We start from the raw sequence: 19,154 nt of genomic DNA on the forward strand, positions 1-19,154 counted from the left end.
AATATATTATATTGTTACTTATCCAAAAATAGTTGCCAGTAATTTTTCCTAGTAGTTCTGGAAAATTCCTCTTCCTTAAAGATGCAGGAAAACAGTTTTACTGACCAAGAGGTGTTTTTTCAAAGACCCAAAGTTGAGAACTAATGCTTTCAAACTTCTGGCCTCAATCAGTCCTCCTGCCTGGGCCTCCCAAAGCGCTGGGATTATGGGCTAAGCTACCGCTCCTAGCCAGGAACTAATGCTTTAGATCTACTGGTACTCAAACATTATTGTTCTTTGGAGTCACTCGGTGCTTCAAAATTATTAATGTCTAGGTCTCATTGCTGAGATTTTGATTTAAATGGTGTCGGTGAAGTCTGGGTACTGGGATTTTTTTAAAGCTCTTCATCTGATTCTAATTTGCAGTAAAGTTTGAAAACCACTGCTCTAGTCAATAAAACAAAACTAGGCAAAACTCCAGGAAGGCAGAGAGCTTGTTCTCCACTCCACTGAGACCCCAGCATGTAAAATGATAAACAGTAGGCACCCAACAAATATTTTTTGTTGCAATGAAAGAATATACTTTTTAAGAATCACTATAATTTAAATAAACCAAGCATTGACTCTTTGAAATAATCTATAGGAGCTAATGATAAAGTAGTGATGAAGTATGGATAGTTTTGTGTATGTATGTAGAAAAGCTGATGCTAGATAATCATTTTCAAAAATGATAGATAAAAATCTTTGCATGAATATCAAGTGGAAATATGCTATCATTTCCCTTATGCATATTTGCATTTAAAATAACCCACAGGGACAAAATGATTTTCCCACTGAAGCTAACTCTTACCATGAAATATTTCTTTGATTTAGTTATTTTCTCCTTATCTCCTGAAGATTTTTTTTTTTTTCCTTTGGCTTGCCGTATGCATGTTATTTTGCTTTTCCTTTGTACTTTGGGTTTTTGTGGTGTATTTTTTGAGGAGGGCGATTTATTTTGCAACTAAAGGCAGCACTCTGCCTCTATTTTTTTCAGGAAACACCTTTTTTCTGTGTGATGCAGTCAGTTTTTGTCATTTCCACTTTAATGTGAAGTAAGAAGTCATCCTTTTCCTGTGAACAGGAAATTTCCCAGCTGTTCATAAATTGTGGAGCCGCCTGTGAAAAAGGGCAAGATCTCAGAATTCCTTCTCTCGATTCTACATGTTCTTTATTGCTTTCTACATATTGCTGATCTTTTCATTTCTAATGTGTACCATCTGATTGACAAGATGGTGACTTCCTGTTTGAGAGTTAGTTCCATTCTTTGTGTATCATACTCATGGTGATAGTACTTTGTGAGGACTGTGGCAACAGTGCTGTGCTCTCCTCTGATGTAAAGGGTAAGCTGGGAAATCAAGACATTGAAAGGAGTATTAATTTGAAAATAATTCTATAGCATTTTCTTGGGGAAAAAATGCTCACCACCTCCTCTCTTTTCTAAACACACCATTTGAGGATATCACTATTTCCTTTGTATTGAGCCTTTTATGTATGTTGAACTATCATTCGGAATATGATCTGCTGATGTACCTGGGCACCTCTAATCAGCATCTAAGTATCTAGCTCATGATTCTTTTCAGTATCACAAATCCATTCTAAAGTGGAACTGTAGGAAGGATCTGCCATATTACTGTTAAATTATCATTGGTTGCAAAATTTTTCCCAGTGCCTACGACACTGTCTTCCTTCTTTCCTTGACTCTCATCTTTTAAAATTATAGTTTATAAGTGACATTTAATTTATAAATCACTTAAAAATTACATTAGATCCATTTGTGAAGTGCTCTCATTTCACCTCCATTGCCTTGGGCCTGGGTTAGGTGCCTTGTCTGTTAGCTGACATAGGATCCTATGAAAGATAAAGGAAATTCTATTTTTTTAGTTATATATTGGTACCATGGAAAGACTTTCAGAAATGGAAAACTAAAGATCACCCATACAGGCCGGGTGCAGTGGCTCATGCCTGTAATCCCAGCACTTTGGGAGGCTGAGGCAGTTGAATCACTTGAAGTCAGGAGTTTGAGGCCTGCCTTGCTAAAATGGTGAAATCCTGTCTAAACTAAAAATACAAAAATTAGCTGGGCATGGTGGCACATGCCTGTAATCCCAGCTACTCGGGAGGCTGAGGCAGGAGAATTGCTTGAACCCGGGAGGCGGAGGTTGCAGTGAGCTGAGTGCATGCCCCTGCACTCCAGCCTGGGTGACAAAGTGAGCAAGACTTTTGTCTCATAAATAAATAGTCCGGGCGTGGTGACTCACGCCTGTAATCCCAGCACTTGGGGAGGCCAAGGCAGGTGGATCACGAGGTCAGGAGTTCGAGAACAGCCTGGCCACTATCACCATGTAGAGACACCCTGTCTCTACCAAAAATACAAAAATTAGCCGGGCGTGGTGGCTTGCGCCTGTAGTCCCAGCTACTCGGGAGGCTGAGGCAGAAGGATTGCTTGAACCCAGGAGGCGGAGGTTGCAGTGAGCCAAGATGGTGCCACTGCATTCCAGCCTGGGTGACAGAGCGAGACTCTGTCTCAAAATAAATAAATAAATAAATAAAGATGATTCATCCAAGTATGAATTCCTTAAAGGCCAAAGTTGGTTTTGTCTTTCTTGCTGCAACCTGTTTATTCTGAAGAGTACAACCAAACACATTAGTCCCACATGGCTTTTTATTTAGGGACATCATGATTAAAGGTTATTCTGTGGACTCTCAAAGTACTTGTCATCCATAGACTTGCTGACACCTCGTCAAGGCTACTTGAATGGGTGTATTACACAGGCCTGGTCAAAGGGTGAATGTGTGCTAGAAATGTGAAGTGAAGGGAATAGAGGTGAGGCTTGGGAACATTTATATTTTTTAGACTGCAACTTCCTGTTCAGCTGAGAAGATAGTCCTGTAGCTTTGCTGTTAGCTAAGGAGACAGTGTTGTAAGCTTGACAGATCACAGCTGTATCCTGTACTTTGTGTGAGAATGTATTTGCTTTCCCTCCTGTTCATTTCGTTTTTCTAATTTCCTAATATATTAACGTTTATTCCAGTGTTTGATGGAGTAAGAAGTTGGGTATATGCCTACATGAGAATGTGAATAATAGCTAAATACTAGGTTGTAGGCAGATAGTGGGTTAAATATGGGGTGTGTGTGCTGTAAAAACTAAATGACAAGGAAAACCCCGCCTCTGAATAAATTTTTACAAGAAAGTCCCAAAAGCACTTGGATATTTTAGCCTAGTGCTATAATTGAAGCAGTTGTCTTATTTCTTTGCAAATCACATAATTTCTTTATAAAGAATCAAATGCTTGCTGTGTGTTCTAAGCATTCCACCATTTTATTCTCTCTCAAAGCTTGAGGACAACTTCGGGACATTTCTTTCATCTCATTATCCTAAAAATCTTTGCCACTGGAACAATATTAAACTACTTCCTTCCTTGGGATTTTGCACTCTGTCTGAGCCTAATGTACTAGTAGATTGTGTCTATCAGCACAAATTCATTTTTTGACATTTGGACAGACAGAACTTGAAGTTTTTCAGTATCTCATCTCATTTGAAGTGGATGTTTCGTTGTTGGTATAGAGGAATGACAATTACCGTGTTCTGTAGGAGGTGGATTCCAATTTAAGCATTCTTTCCTGAGAGGCGACTTTAAATTTTATAGAGTAGAAAGAGTACTAGCCTGAAGTTAGGATATGCACATTCTGTATGACCTTAGATAGTGACATTGGGCACCTCTGAATTCTCACAAGTGAAAAGAAAGAATTGGACTAGATGACCTTTAAGGTCCTTTCGACCGTATTTGACATTCACTGAGCCTGAGCTTTGTGCTACGACTATGTTGTCCCTCTCGTTGTATTAGTGCCTATTACTCTGAAAGACCCACCACTATATAATATGAAAGATGAGAAAGAGGTAAGCCAGCTGAGCTGTTTAATTTAGAAAGATGAAGCCATGGTGTTCCAGATGGTGAGGCTCATCTGGCAGAGCCATAAATGACAGCCAAAGTAGATACAGGTAATACTGATGGCTTCCTGACAGTGTATATGGTAGAGAGGGGCTTATGGGATTGACTTACTCAATGACAGTTTTATTGGTGTAGTGCAGCCTGGAAAAGGGTTGTCAGTCTTTTTTTTGGGTGGGGTGGTGGTTTCTGTGTATGTCACACCCTTGATGCTAATTGATGTTGAACGTCTAAATGAGACAGGATTGACTGGAGTCAGCTTTCCTTTGGGAAAGCAGAATGATAGCATCTTCAAGAAGTACTTTTGCAAGGTATAAAGCAAATAGGTACTGTACTTCATAAACACTTCTGCAGTGCACATAAGTGCTGAAATAGATGAAATCCAGGTGCTTGTAGAGGAAGGAATATCCATTTGCACAAAGACCTAACTGAACAAATGGACTGGCTAAGTAAGGGTTAACTATTTGCTTTTCTTTTGTATTGCTGTATCATCTTTATCTGGTTACCATAATCATCCTTGTAAATTTCTAGTCTGAGATACATTCTACACTAGACCCATTATAGGATATTAGAATTGTATGAAATCTTCAAGGGCATCTAATTCAGTCCTCTCATTTTCACTTGAGCAAAGTGAGGCCTAGAAAAACTGAGTAACTTAACCAAAATCATTGTATGAGTTAAAATCAGAGCTAGAACTGGAACTAGAACCTAGTTCTGCTGACTACTAGATTTTTACTGTTAAGAATGCAAATTGGCCAGGCTAGACACGGTGGCTCACACCTATAATCCCAACACTTTGAGGTTCCAGGGCAGGAGGATCACTTGAGCCCAGGAGTTCGAGGCTAGCCTGGGCAACAGGAGGATACCCCATCTCTACAAAAAATAAAAAATTGAGGCCGGGTGCAGTGGCTCACGCCTGTAATCCCAGCACTTTGGGAGGCCGAGGCAGGCAGATCACCTGAGGTCGAGAGTTCAAGACCAGCCTGACGAACATGGAGAAACCCTGTCTCTACTAAAAAAAATAAATAAATACATAGTTAGCTGGGCGTGGTGGCACATGCTTGTAATCCCAGCTACCTGGGAGGCTGAGACAGGAGAATGGCTTGAACCCGGAAGGCGGAGGTTGCGGTGAGCCGAGATCATGCCATTGCACTGCAGCCTAAGCAGCAAGAGTGAAACTCTGTCACACACACACACACACACACACACACACACACACAAAATAGCTGGCTCGTGAGGGTGTGTACCTGTGGTCCCAGCTACTTAGGTGGCTGAGGTGGGAGGATTGCTTGAGCCCAGGAGGTCAGGGCTGCAGCGAGCTGTGATCTCACCACTGCACTCCTGCCTGGGCAACAGAGCAAGACCCTGTCTCAAAAATTAAATAAAAATAATACAAACCTACCTTTATATATTTGAAAGTATGAAATGTACCTCCAAAATTTTCAAAATGGGAACCGATTTTAATAAGTTAGTTGAAGAAGACAAAATTAGTTTTTTCTAGGAATCTTCCTCCCAGCCTTTGCTCTTCAATAACATATCAGAAAGTAGCATTCTACCGGCAGATATGTTTCCGTGTCACACTGTCTATCAGATTCTTAAACTATGAGATAAAACATTATTAGGCAAAAGTAGCATAATATGGATATAAAATTTCTATTACAGTGAGAATTCAGAAAATTCTCTTAGGACAAGATTGGATAGGGCAAGATTGTGTAACCCTGAAATGTGATAGTCTTGAACAGATATTTCAGGATCTGTTCTGATTATCTCTGCCCAGCAGAAAGATTGTGATTAAGGGAAAAAATAATTCTTAATTATTTGTTGTGGGTTAGTGGTTACATGCAGGTTTTTGTTTTCATTTTACATAATTTAGTTTTGAACAATGTCTTCATTTTTTTTAACGACTAGAAGGCCTAATTTAGATTTTAAGTGTTTTGTGAATGTGTTATTAATGTTTCTTATCACTAAAAATGGCATCAGGAGCTGAAGATGGGAGAAGCTGTTGAATTCAGACAACAGAATGCATTAATACTGTAACACTGCTGTTGGCCACGGTGATTGAACATTGTGATAATTTATGCTGCACTATGTATTTAAATCCATTATATTGTTGAGGTGGAGAAGCGGAGTAAGTAGTATACTGATTTGAGACCTAAATTTTCTTGAATTTATTTATTATGCCTCCATGCTAAGTAGTTGATATTACATGGGTCACTTATATTTTGTATAGGAGTATATATAGAGCTCATATAGGAGAACTTAGATTACTTCTTATAAGAAATTGGATATGAAAATGCTTTGGTTTTGTGAGAAAGAGGATTTAACCGTGTCTCCAGAGAGCTAAGCTAACCAACAGAAAAAATGGCATCAAGTTATGAGTTCTTGCCATAGAGGGAGGGGAGGCTTTTCTTTCTTTTAAGTAACTTAATTTTTTCGGATAAACTTTTAAATGCAAGTTTAACATATATATAGAAAAGTACAGAAATCATAGCAGTACAGCTTGATGAATATGAATATATATATTATATATATATATAAAGTGAACATGTGTAACCTACCTAAGTCAAGAACTAGAATGCTAGCAACACCCTGCTCTGGGTTCTCAGGCATTTCCCCCCTCTCTGCAAGGTAGCCATAATCCTGACATAATTTAGTTTTGAACATACCATATTCTAAATTCAAAATTTAGTTTTGAATACCATAGAGTAGTGTTGCCTGTTTCAGGATTTTATATACATGGAATCATTCAATATCTACTCTTTTGTCTCCAACTTCTTTTGCCCAGCATTTTTTTTCCTGTGGGATTTGTCTGTGTTGTTAAATGTAACAGTAATTCATTCTCTTTATTGTATGTACTGTATTCCATTTTATGAACATTAAATAATTCATTTAGATGATGGTCATTCAGATTGTTTCCAGTTTGCATCTATTAAAAATAATTCTGCCATGAACATCCTTGTTGTATGGTTTTTGGTGTTCATATCCATGCAGCTCTTTTGAGTGTATTTCTGGGAGAGGAGTGGCTGGCTTACAGGCCACTGTAAGGGTTAACTAAGCAAATAGTTAACCCTTATCTCCAACTTTTGCAGATAAGGCCAGTTTCCCGAAGTATTTGTACTAATTGACGTACCAACTCTGAGTTCCAGATGTTCCACATCCTTGCTAGTACTTGATATTAACAGTTTTTTGTTTCTGTTTTCATTTTAGCCACACTGGTAGGTAGAGAGTAGAATCTCACTGTGGCTTTAATTTTTATTTCCCTTATAGCTAATGATGATGGGCACTTCTTAATGTACTTACTGGTTTTTTGGATGTTCTTTTGCAAAGTGCTGTTCACGTCTTTTACTAATAGAAAAATTGGGTTATTTTTCTTTTTATTATTGATATCAGTGGTCTAAAAAGATATATTCTGGATTATCTTTTTTCAGATACCCTTAAAATGTTAACATCCGTTCTTAAAATCCAAAGTTAATAGCTGTCTCTTCCCTTTTTCTCAACAATACAAGGATCTTAAAATACTCTTATTTTCTATTCTTATCTTATATGCTATTATTAACCAGGGTATTAGTTCACCTTGTTTTTAACCACCTGCATTTGTTATTGCTATTGTTTTATATAGTATTTTTAAAACTACATGTTTCCCAGCCTGGGCAACATGGCAAAACCTTATCTCTACAAGAAATACAAAAATTAGCCAGGGGTGGTGGCATGCATCTGTAGTCCTAGCTATGCAGGAGGCTGAAGTGGGAGGATTGCTTGAATCTGGGAAGCAAAGGTTGCAGTGAGCTGAGATCTTGCCTAGGCGACAGAGCGAGACCCTGTTTCAGAAAAGAAAAAAAAAATTACAAATTTCTTCACTCACTGTTGTTTCTTCCATCCCAGCCTGCCCTTCCAGTTTTAATTTCTTTCTTCCTGGAATTTGTCCTTTAAAAGTTCCTTTAGTATGTTCCTAAAACTTTTTAGTGAGACAGTGTTTTATTTTACTCTTATTCTCCAAAGATAGTTTTGTTAGATATACAATTCCTAGACTGACATCTTCTCCCAGCAATTTGAATATACTTCTTTGTCTCATTGCTTTTATTTAGTCTTCTTTTGAAGTCTGTTGCAGGTTTAATTGTCAGTCCTTTGTAGGCAATCTGTCCCTGGACCACTCTGCAAAAAGTCTCTAGCCATGATTTCCTTGAATATCTCCTCTGATCTATTTCCTCTTCAGGAACTTTGGTATGTTGGACTCTACTAAAGTCTCTTAGTGTGTGTCTGTCTCTGTCTGTCTCTCTCTCTCTTTTTTCTTAGCCTCTCTCCCCTTTTTTTTTTTTTTTTTTTTTTTTTTTGAGAAAGAATCTCACTCTGTTGCCCAGGCTGGAGTGCACTGGCTCGATCTTGGCTCACTGCACCCTCTGCCTCCCAGGTTCAAGTGATCCTTCTGAGTAGCTAGGATTACAGGTGTGTGCCACCATGCCCGGCTAATTTTTGTATTTTTAGTAGAGACGAGGTTTCACCATTTTGGCCAGGCTGGTCTCAAACTCCTGACCTTAAATGATCCACCTGCCTCAGCCTCCCAAAGTGCTGGGATTACAGGTGTGAGCCACGGCGCCTGACCTTTTAGCCTCTCTTCTGTATATTCTGTTTCTTTGTCTCTCTGTGCTTCATTCTGGCTAGTTTTTTCAAGTCTGTATTTTAGTTTACTCTCTTGGGTCTCATGTACTGTTACTCCATTAAGTTTTTTCAATTATTCAATAGTCCTTAAAATCTGCTGGTCTTTATAGCATCCTCCTTTCTCATGCTTCTAATTTTATCTTTAAGGATTTTGAACACTTATCTTAATTTAAGTGTCTTGAAACATGAAGACCACTTCATGTTTCTCTCTTGACTTGGGGTTTTCTGGACCATGCTGGTGTATAAACCCAAATCTCAAATCTTTGTGAGTGTAGGCCTGTTGTTACAGATTAGCAAGGGAGACTTTTTCCATTCAGCGTTCTGGAAAAGACAGATAAGGCTTTTTGATTTGAGTGTTTGTTTGTTTGTTTGTTTTTGAGAGTCTCTCTCTGTCGCCCTCCAGGCTGGAGGGCAATGGCACGATCTTGGCTCACTGCAACCTCCGCCTCCGAGGTTCAAGCAGTTCTGCCTCAGCCTCTTGAGTAGCTGGGACTACAGGCATGTGCCACCACGCCTGGCTAATTTTTGTATTTTTAGTAGAGACGGGGTTTCACTGTGTTAGCCAGGATGGTCTCGATCTCCTGACCTCGTGATCCACCCTCCTTGGCCTTTCAAAGTGCTGGGATTACAGGTGTGAGCCACCGTGCCCGGCCCTTGATTAGGGTTTTTAATTCTCTCTGTTAAGGGATAGATTTTTTTTTCTTTCTTTTTGGTCAAACTTTTAACTAAGAATGAACCCTTCAACATTCTGTTTTTTTTTTGTGGGGTTCTCTGTAACAACTCCCCATCTTACAGAAGTCTGTTACAGGCTTCGATAAGCCTAGCCCACAATTTGTGACTTGAAGAAAACCTGGTTTCTAGTTGTTGACTGTGACTCTGAAATTCTTTTGTAAATCTTAAGCAGCTTATATTTCTTTGAGATATAATTGTCTAGAATTTTTTGGAAATTCTAAAATAAGAGTATTTCCATGAGCGTTTCTTACTAGTGGTGTGATCTATATAATGACATTATGTTGAGAGAGGTTTGTATATTTAGATCCCTCTTTTGCACTCTAGCTACAAATTTTTGTTTACAAACTGGTAAGCCAAAACGTTAAAGCTACACTTGGTTGCTCTGTTCTGACTGTGTTAAGAACACGGGTCTAGGTGCACTGATTGGTTTCTGGTTTAGCAAGCACACCTTGACTTTTGTATTATGGTGAAAGCAAATGCTTGTTAAATGTATAGTGCCTTTTAAAAAAATTCCTGTAGGAAGATATTAATGCTTAGAAAAATCAGTAGATTTGATTAATAAATCATCTATAAAAAACTTGAAATATTTTTCAACTTTCATTTCCTAGAGTGTAGTAAAGGCAGTAACTGTTAAACGTGAAATCAAATAAAGTAATTTGCATCTGGAAGAAAGCCTTTCTAAAATTATTTCTGTAGTTTCTAGCCACATGATTGAAAAATATAATAAATGTATATTATGTTATTACTTCTCATTTGCAGTTTTTATAAACTTTAAAACAACTTCAGAGGTGCTAACTTGGGCCTTCTTTCTTCCCTCCGCCTCCCCTTTTTATTTAAAGCATCATATCATTTATTATATTGGACCAGCAGGAATGAGTTTAAAGAGGTTGAGAACTGTTTCAGATTAATAACTTGGAAATATCCCACAGAAGTCACAGTATTGCTTATCTTGGATTAAGTTTTAAGAATCCAGTCATTGAGAATTATTTCTATAAGCTGCCAAATTTAAAGTTGGAGTGAGGAAGAACCTTACACTGATCCACATACCCCAAAATTTGTGTCAGTGTACTTTATAGGGATCTTGTAGTTTGAAGGATGGCATGGTCCACAAGATAAAAAGCTTCATCATGACAGTCAATTAGTAATGTTCTGGGTTTACATAGAGTTTATATTTCTTTCCTCAAGGTTCTCAGTTTTTCATGTATAAGGTGTACATTGCTTTTCTAAAATACCAACAATGCCAGATTATTTTTGCTTTGATTTGCTTTGTTTTTTTTCATATTCCTATGAACGATTTAGTTATTACTTCTCTTTGTTTAATATTTTTTAAAGTGATAGCTATTTATCCTAACTTTCTCTATACTGGAAAAACACCCCCTTTCCTTCCCCCATTTACAGGATTGTGCAACCTTCCAGTTAAACAAAACCAAAATTGTTCACTTGCTCAGTGTTCCACCCCCTTGAAATAAGCCACATAGCTCTCTATGGGTGTGGCCCAGCCTCTTTGGCTGCCACAGTTACTTGATCGCCTTATCTCATGTCACCCTTGGCTCCCTATATTGTCTCTTCATCTGCTTTCTTAGCTCCTCCTTTTCCCCCTTCCACCCAGTTTTTGTACTGCTCCTGTCACTTTCCTTCTCAGAGGTTCAGAAGCAATTGTCATGAGCTTTTCCACCGCCCCCCCTCCTTTTCTCTGAATCTTCTGAGGAAGTTACAGTTGGCCCTCCACTTCTGAGGGTTTCACATTCTCAGATTCAACCAACCGCAGATTGAAAATATTAGAGTAAAAATACAGAATAACTACTTACATAGCATTTACATTGTATTAGGCATCATAAATAATCTAGAGATGATTTAAAGTATTCAGGAGGAAGTACAAAGTTTTATGCAGATACCACTTCATTTTATATCAGAGACTTGAGCATCTTGGATTTCGGTGGCCATGGGAGGTCCTGGAACTAATCCCTGATGGATACCTAGGGACAGCTGTTACATATACACTGTCCAAAGAATTCATTGAGGATTTCCTACTCCAGGATTAAACTCCTGAAGTGAACGTTTTGAAAGGCAAAAGGATTTTTTCTTTTTTGTCAAAGTTTAGATGTTGTAGGTGTGAATTCATTACTATAAAGTACTTACAGCCCTTGCTTTATATAAAGTATATGCTCCTAAAAAATTGGCTAGTGGCTGGGCATGGTGGCTCATTCCTGTAATCCCAGCACTTTGGGAGGCTGAGGGAGCTGGATCGCTTGAATGCAGGAGTTTGAGATCAGCCTGGGCAACATGGTGAGACCTCGTCTCTGCAAAAAATAGAAAAATTAGCTGGGCGTGGTCATGTGAGCCTGTGGTCCCAGCTACTTAGGAGGCTGAGCTGGGAGGATTATTTGAGCCCAGGGAGGTTGTGGCTGCAGTGAGCCATGATCATGCCACTGCACCCAGCCTGGGCAACAGAGTGGGACCCTGTCTTAAAAAAAAAAAAAAATTGTCTGTATCTCAGTATAACATGGTTAAATGCAGGTGCAATTACTATTTAAGAGAACCTGGCAAGGAATCTTTAAATAATTTACATAAATAATCCTACCTTAATTTTTTCGTTTTAAAGGATTTTTCCTCTCAGGTTGTCATGATTGTATATGCTGTAAATGATCTGCATATTCTTCTTCGTAAAATTGGAAGATTTGTTATTTATTTGTACTTCAATGTGGAAGCATCTTAAACATTAACCCTGTGGCATTTTCTCATCAATAGTAAGTTGACCAAATGAGTGACCCAGTCTTAGCAATTTAACATATCATCCCTTTCAGCTTTAAATGTATATTTAATCACCTTAGCCCATTTTTCAATCCACAAAAGTAACCTTTCTCATATATCAACAGCTTTCTGGGCCAGTGAACCTTAGAACTTAAGTGCCTTACAAAACATAATGCTTATTAGTTGTGGTTTTTTTTTTCCCTTCCCACCCTCTCCGATTAAATCTACCTTGCTTATACTTGATGCCTTTAAGGATTTGAGCCCATAGGGTGTAGTATACTATAGTGCCACGTTGATCATGAAATTTGTTTACTGACTTTAGTATTAACCTAGAACATTCTTATGCCTCTTTTCATGGTGATGTGGTGTCAGATTACAATTTGACTGGCTTTCAAGATAATTGGTCTTAATTATTTCTAAGTCATTGGTTAATGCAGTGTAAGAACAAGCATTGTTTAAAAAAGAATATAAATGGCTTTTGAGTTTCTTTTCTTAGCATGCAAGTCAGATTAGAGTGAAAGCAAAAGCACATGACACCAAACTGTGTGGTTCGCTAATAGATTGTAGGCTTCCTGTAGCTTAAATTATACAAACCACAGTAAACTGTTACCCAGTGGCAATTTTGATTTCCCTTTTGTATTAGTTATAATCTGTGATACTTTTATTTAAAGTAAAGCCATGTGTTAAAAGTTTATTAAAACATAATATTGTCTTTTTTTAATCTTTCTCCTCTTCACCCCATACATATATACTCATTCCTTTTAGACCAAGCTCCAGGGTAACTTGCCCTGTAACCTTTCAAATAGGCTCCTTTCTCTGAATCTGTAGTTATTATAACATAATAACAGAGTGTGCTACAATTGTCTCTCCCTCTCCCCTGCCCCAACCCACTAAATTGCTAGTATTTTAGGGTCAGAGACAATGTCTCATTCATTTCTTACATTTTCTACCATGCTACCTGTTCAATTTTAGCATGTAATAGTAGGGGAATGCATAGTTAGTAGAATAAATGTATTTAAGAAAAAAGTAGAAAAGAAATATATGGTGAATTGATTTACCAACTCAGAATTTAAATATAAATTTAAAAAATCTAAAATCAAAGTAGGTTATGTGATCAGTACAGCTGTAGGTTGCAGAGAATAAATTGATACTCTACACTTTAGTTATGTTTGGGAGCAGTATGTATGATTCTGTAAACTGAAATCCCTCTAAAATGTACAGAAGAGATAAATTTACAGACCAGTTTTGTTTTTGTTACACCTTCTATCATGCTACTGAGTATATAGCAAATCTATCAACCATTGAGTGGAAAAACACATTAAGATACTTGAAGGCAGGCAGAGTTAGGCAGGGGTTGAAGAATAAAGATTGGGGGCTGGGGTGCGGATATCCAAACTTATCTCTCGCCCTGTCTTGGAAAATGCTTACTTATCACATCTGAGGACTCTTAAAGCATTAATTTTAGAGGCTGGGATGTGGCTCTTGTCATATACAGGCAGCCCAAGTTCTAGAGCTAGATCTCAGAGAAGCTGAGAGTGTTAGTAGGCCTACAAACACATCATGTGGGTTTTTTTTGTTTTGTTTTTAGTTTTTTGTTGTTTTTTTTTGGGGGGGTGGGGAGCCCGCTTTGCCTCCTGCCTATCCGACAGCAGTGTTTGAAGCTAAGTGCTTGAATTTGTTTTAGGAGGATAATTTTTAGAAACATCATTGATAAATACTTAAATTTCCCAAGATTAAAAAAAAATTGGGGGAATGGCTTTTACTGGGTAAAGTATTTGAAATGTAAAACATATTTTTCCAAGTAAAGAGATGTCTCATAGTTGGAAAAAGCAATTTAAAAATGCCTACAGAGCCCCATATCCTTAGATGGAACAGCTCAAAGCAAAAGTAACATTTTTAACAAATTGCAGGGGAGAGGGTTTCAGTCCAACAAAATAAAAAGGCTCTTTAGGTTTGCTATAGAACATTGTACCTATAATCAACAGTAATGTATACTTACATTTAAGAGGATAGATCTCATGTATTCTTGCCACAGTTAAAAATAAAAGTTATACCTCAAAGATTTAGAAAGTAAAAACAAATTGCATGTGTCATGAATATTTCATATATTGTGGCTATATTTCATTTTGTTTTTACTTGTTTTCTATTCCGTTTTAGAACTTTTCCCAAAACAGAAATTATTCATGATTGCAGATTTTTTTAATGGCACAAATAGATTTATTCTTCACTTTTTATTCTGTGCTTTTTTTCTTTTTCATGTAGTCTGTCTTCACGAGGTGTTAATAAAATGCATAGTTTTCAGAAGTACTATGCCATCAATAGAGTCAAAGCCATATTATGTCTTTCTACCTCTAGTTTGGCAACCTTGAAGATAAAATACAACCTCACTAGTTTGGTTAATTTTTGTTTTAAATGGGGATCATGCCTAATCTTTAGACCTAATGACTTACTGAATTTCAACCTCAGCTTTAATAAGCTGAACTTATCATTCACTGTAGGTTATGTTGTGTACATTTTTTTATCCAGAAAAAGCCTATTTTGAACATTAACCATATTTCACTTATCCCCAACTTTGCCTTTTCTATAATTCTTCCTTTTTAAATCCTGGATTACCTGTTTTAACAAATAACCATCTATCACATATTAAATAGGCAAGGGACATTATTCATTTACCATGTATAATTTTATTTATTTATTTATTTTTAGACGGAGTCTCGCTCTGTCACCCAGGCTGGAGCACAGTGGCACGATCTCGGCTCACTGCAAGCTCTGCCTCCTGGGTTCACGCCATTCTCCTGCCTCAGCCTCCCGAGTATCTAGGACTACAGGCGCCTGCCACCATGCCCAGCTAATTTTTTTGTTTTTTGTTTTAGTAGAGATGGAGTTTCACCATGTTAGCCAGGATGGTCTCGATCTCCTGATCTCGTGATCCACCCGCCTCGGCCTCCCAAAGTGCTGGGATTACAGGTGTGAGCTACCGTGCCCGGCCACCATGTATAATATTTTTTAAACTCCTTTTTCAACCCCTGGTCTAGGTCCTGAGGGGCCCTGCCCTCAAGTTGGACACTGTACGTGTGAAAGGTATACCCAGGGAACAGACAGTTGGTGTAAGGAGTGCTATGTTGGAAGTAAGCCAGAGGGTTGTGGGACTTGAGGCTTTACCGGGTGGAGGCCTGTAGGAGGCTTTTCTTCACAAATCCGTCTTTGCAGGAGAGGCTAAACCAGGGCATCCCTCAAATAGGAAATTATAGAATATAGTCAGAAATGCCTGCAGACAACAGTTGGATTTCACCAACTTGGATAGGCTCTCATTATCTTCTGAAGCGTGAACACCATGGTCAGCATTTTTATCAAGGAGTTATCTATGTGGTATTATCACTTGTGAGAACAGTTAACTGGGGGAACAAAAGCTGTGAGAGAGTAAGAGCTACTCTTGAGCCCTTCTGCAGTTCAAGGGACATCTCTGAATTATAACTATAGGATGGCAGACTGTTTCATGAAGCTTCCTCCTACATAGAACTCACACAACTCTTACACCTTGGCTTTGGTTTACCTTTTGTCCAGGACTTTTTTTCTCCCCTTGAGTTTTACTCCCTCAGCAGAATCCCACAACTGAGTTTTCTTCAACCTAGAACCTCCATAGTGTGTGTAAAATTGGCCTATTGTGAAAATCACCAGGGATGAAAAAATCACTGTTCGACTTATCTCCATTGCCACTAGTTGTATGACCTTATTTGCTTAACCTCTTTGAGTTTTAGTTTTCTTTTTTTTTTTATTTTTTTTGAGACTGAGCCTAGCTCTGTCGCCCAGGCTGGAGTGCAGTGGCACTATGTTGGCTCACTGCAAGCTCCGCCTCCTGGGTTCATGCCATTCTCCTGCCTCAGCCTCCCAAGTAGCTGGGACTACAGGTGCCCACCACCACGCCCAGCTAATTTTTTGTATTTTTAATAGAGACAGGATTTCACCGTGTTAGCCAGGATGGTCTCGATCTCCTGACCTCGTGATCCACCCGCCTCGGCCTCCCAAACTGCTGGGATTACAGGCGTGAGCCACCTCGCCCGGCCCTAGTTTTCTTATCTGTAAAGGAGGCATCATAACAGTACTACCGATAGGGTTGCTGTGGAAGTACATGGAATAAGTATGTAAAGTGCACTGCACAGCAGTCTGAATTATTCCAGTGGCACTTTAACTGCTTAGCAGCATTTAGATCTCTGAGGACACACAAGTTTGCACAGTTGGTTTTTAATCTTTTTAATATTTCATGCATTTTACTCTGATCATCTCCTTGCCCCCTATTTTTCTGTCATTTTGCTTTCCTTTTTGGAGAGTGTTCATCCTTAGTTGTTTTGTTTTTATTATAACTAAAATTACCATTCAGCACTTACGGATGGTTTCAGTGGGCTAAGCTCTAAGCTCCGTGCTATTTGTTGGAATACAAAGGTGCTCCCAACTGAGTAGAGGAACCCATGGAAGCAGCCAGCTTCCCACCCCAGACTAACATGAATTTAACCTGATTTAAACAGTTTAGACAGACCTTTTTTTTTTCCTTAGCCAGTCTTGTAGTAGATGGAGAGGTTATTTTCCATAGACATTTCAAGCTAGACTGAATGTCCCACAGAGCTGAAGCTTGCCAAGCAAAGCTCATCTCTGTGGCTGTTTTAAGTCACTAATAGTTAAATACCACATTTCTAGAAGTTGGTGTCACCATCAGCCAAAGATTAAACTTCTCTCCTCTCCCAACCCGATATATCCTTGACCAGATGATGTTTGTTGAAAAGGAAAAGCCCTTTTTTTTTGGTTTTGTACTTTTAGTCTACCACATGTTTGAGATGCCTGGTAGTTCCTTAACAAATCAAACTTTGTGACTTCGGGATTCATAGCACTTTAGTTGGAGACAGTTTCTCATTGTACTGGTTTGATTTCTGGCACTTGAAAACATCTCCATTTGGAAGCTTATGGAATGTTTCATTCACTCCCCTATTTGGAGTAGACAGTTTGTCTTCTCTTCATTGATCAAGCCCTAGACCTTAGTGGTGCCCAGAGTGAGTGTCCTATCTATGTTGTATTTGTATTTGAGAATGTACAGGCATTAGGAGTGCGTGAACTCTTGTGCAGCTGACGTTGATTGGAGGGCAAAAGGGGAAGGGGAAGGCCCTTAGGACAATGCATTCAGTCATGGGGCTACCTCATTTCCTTTTTTTTTTTTTTTATCTTAAAGCTAAAATATGTTTTCAATTATTTTGTTTTTAAAATGCTGTCTTTCTCTTTTCGCTAACTTTCATAACAATAACTAATCGCAAGTCATTTTATGTACTGAAAATACAATATGACAGAATGACATTTTACAAAATTTAAATGAAAAAAATATTTGAAATAAAATTGAATTTGGAGGACAGGGAGAGAAGGGGGATAGCATACTTCATGAGTTGCACACAAGCCGATACTTTAGTTGTTAAGCTTCTGGCACTCAGTAGAGTATTTTTATTTAAAATCTACAAAACTGAGGAGAGGGGAGGGAAGGAGAAATTTCATTGCTTGAAAGTTACCCTAGAAGATTGGATCTGTAAATTTACATGAATCCCTGAAACAGGCGTGTTATGTGAGTGCCAAATAATATCAAGACTAACCAAGAAAAACTTGCTTTTCTGCATGACTGTGGTGGAAGCATTGGTTCCCAACAACTTTCACATTTATAAGGATTTTTTAAAGGGACTAACTACACATTGGGCAAGTAGCTGTGTAGTCCAGAGTATTGGCTGGATTTAACATACTGAGGGCATGTGGATTCCTAAGAATGTCACACCTTGTCTATGCCAATAAATCAGAGTGTCTATTCTTGATACTAAATCTGATATCATTGGCAGATTTTCTCGTTTATTGGAAGGGTGATATTCAGAAGGGAGAATATATTTTCATGTATTTTGCTCTCTCTGTGATTGGGGTGTTTTTATGGTTTTTTTTTTTTTTAAAGCTATGAAATAATACTGGCAAGTCCCAAGAAAACTAGATCTGGATTTCACTTTGTCTCTTCAACTCTGTGTGATCTTGCGCACATTCCTGACATGTTACAAACAGCTTGTGTCTCTGAATGTGCAGTATCAATTTTCAGTGGTGAAAGCCCCAAAAGGAAACAGACTGATTCTTCCATGCACAAACAGCTGGGCAGTTGTGGATGGAATTAATTGCTGATATATATTGGCTGTGTTTTTCTTCTCTTGTCATTTCCTTTGCAGCTGTGAAAGTGAAGTTTGGCTTGAAAACACGTTCTGCCAGTGCAAATCCAAAAAGTATCAAGACAGGATTCTTCTACTATAATAACCAACTGGTAACTTTGAATTGTTAGTTTGAGGGGGAGATGAGGAAGAGCCAAGAGATAGCAGCAGGTGATTCATAATTACATAGATGGTTGAAAAAATAAATCATGCTGTTAGACTATGAGAAGAGTATGTTGGAATGGTTAATTTATCATGTGGCAAGAGTGACCTCATAATCCAATAAAGGCAAGATCAGTCAACAGCCCCTCACTGGGGTCCTGAGAGAGGATGTTCTAGGCCATCTCTCAAAATATTGAAATGTTCAATACTCCAAACTGATTTATTGTTCCAATGTGAGAGAGTAGCTTTTGGCTAGAGTAACGTGACAACATGCATCATTAAAAATAATATTTTCCTGGTGTTCTCTCAAATCCTTTTCCATTGTTCATTTTAAATTCTATGTAAACAATCATATAGTTTTTTATATGCTTATTTTACTCAAACTTTAATTTTATGATTATAGGAATTCAATTAAAAATAACTCTTGGTTGTGTTTCTGAATATGCGTATACAGAAAATAGTATTGGTTAAAATCACTTTGCATAATTATCAGATGTTTGATAATAGTTTCAGTAACTGATAAATTATTTTAGATCCTGTTAAAGAGATTTGTACAGTATTTATACATACTGTGGAAAACTTTTTAAAATAAAATTCCTACAAAATTATTGAAAAAGTGGGTGAGTATAAAATTTTTAAATGTATGGTATGCATAATAAATAATTTTCTTTT

The 19,154-nt window shown here is 38.0% G+C and overlaps 1 protein-coding gene across 25 annotated transcripts in view; it reads left to right on the forward strand.

The window, feature by feature from the left end:
* ADD3 (adducin 3) overlaps nucleotides 1-19,154 on the forward strand; it is a 134,152-nt gene that overhangs the window by 50,359 nt on the left and 64,639 nt on the right. The window contains exon 1 of one of the 25 annotated variants that reach the window (XM_063727029.1): nucleotides 18,334-18,491. The gene's annotated coding sequence lies outside the window, so the exon portion shown is untranslated. 25 annotated transcript variants of the gene reach the window in all.

The sequence above is a fragment of the Pongo abelii genome, chromosome 8 (assembly GCF_028885655.2).
Source record: "Pongo abelii isolate AG06213 chromosome 8, NHGRI_mPonAbe1-v2.0_pri, whole genome shotgun sequence".
Classification (NCBI taxonomy): Eukaryota; Metazoa; Chordata; class Mammalia; order Primates; family Hominidae; genus Pongo; species Pongo abelii.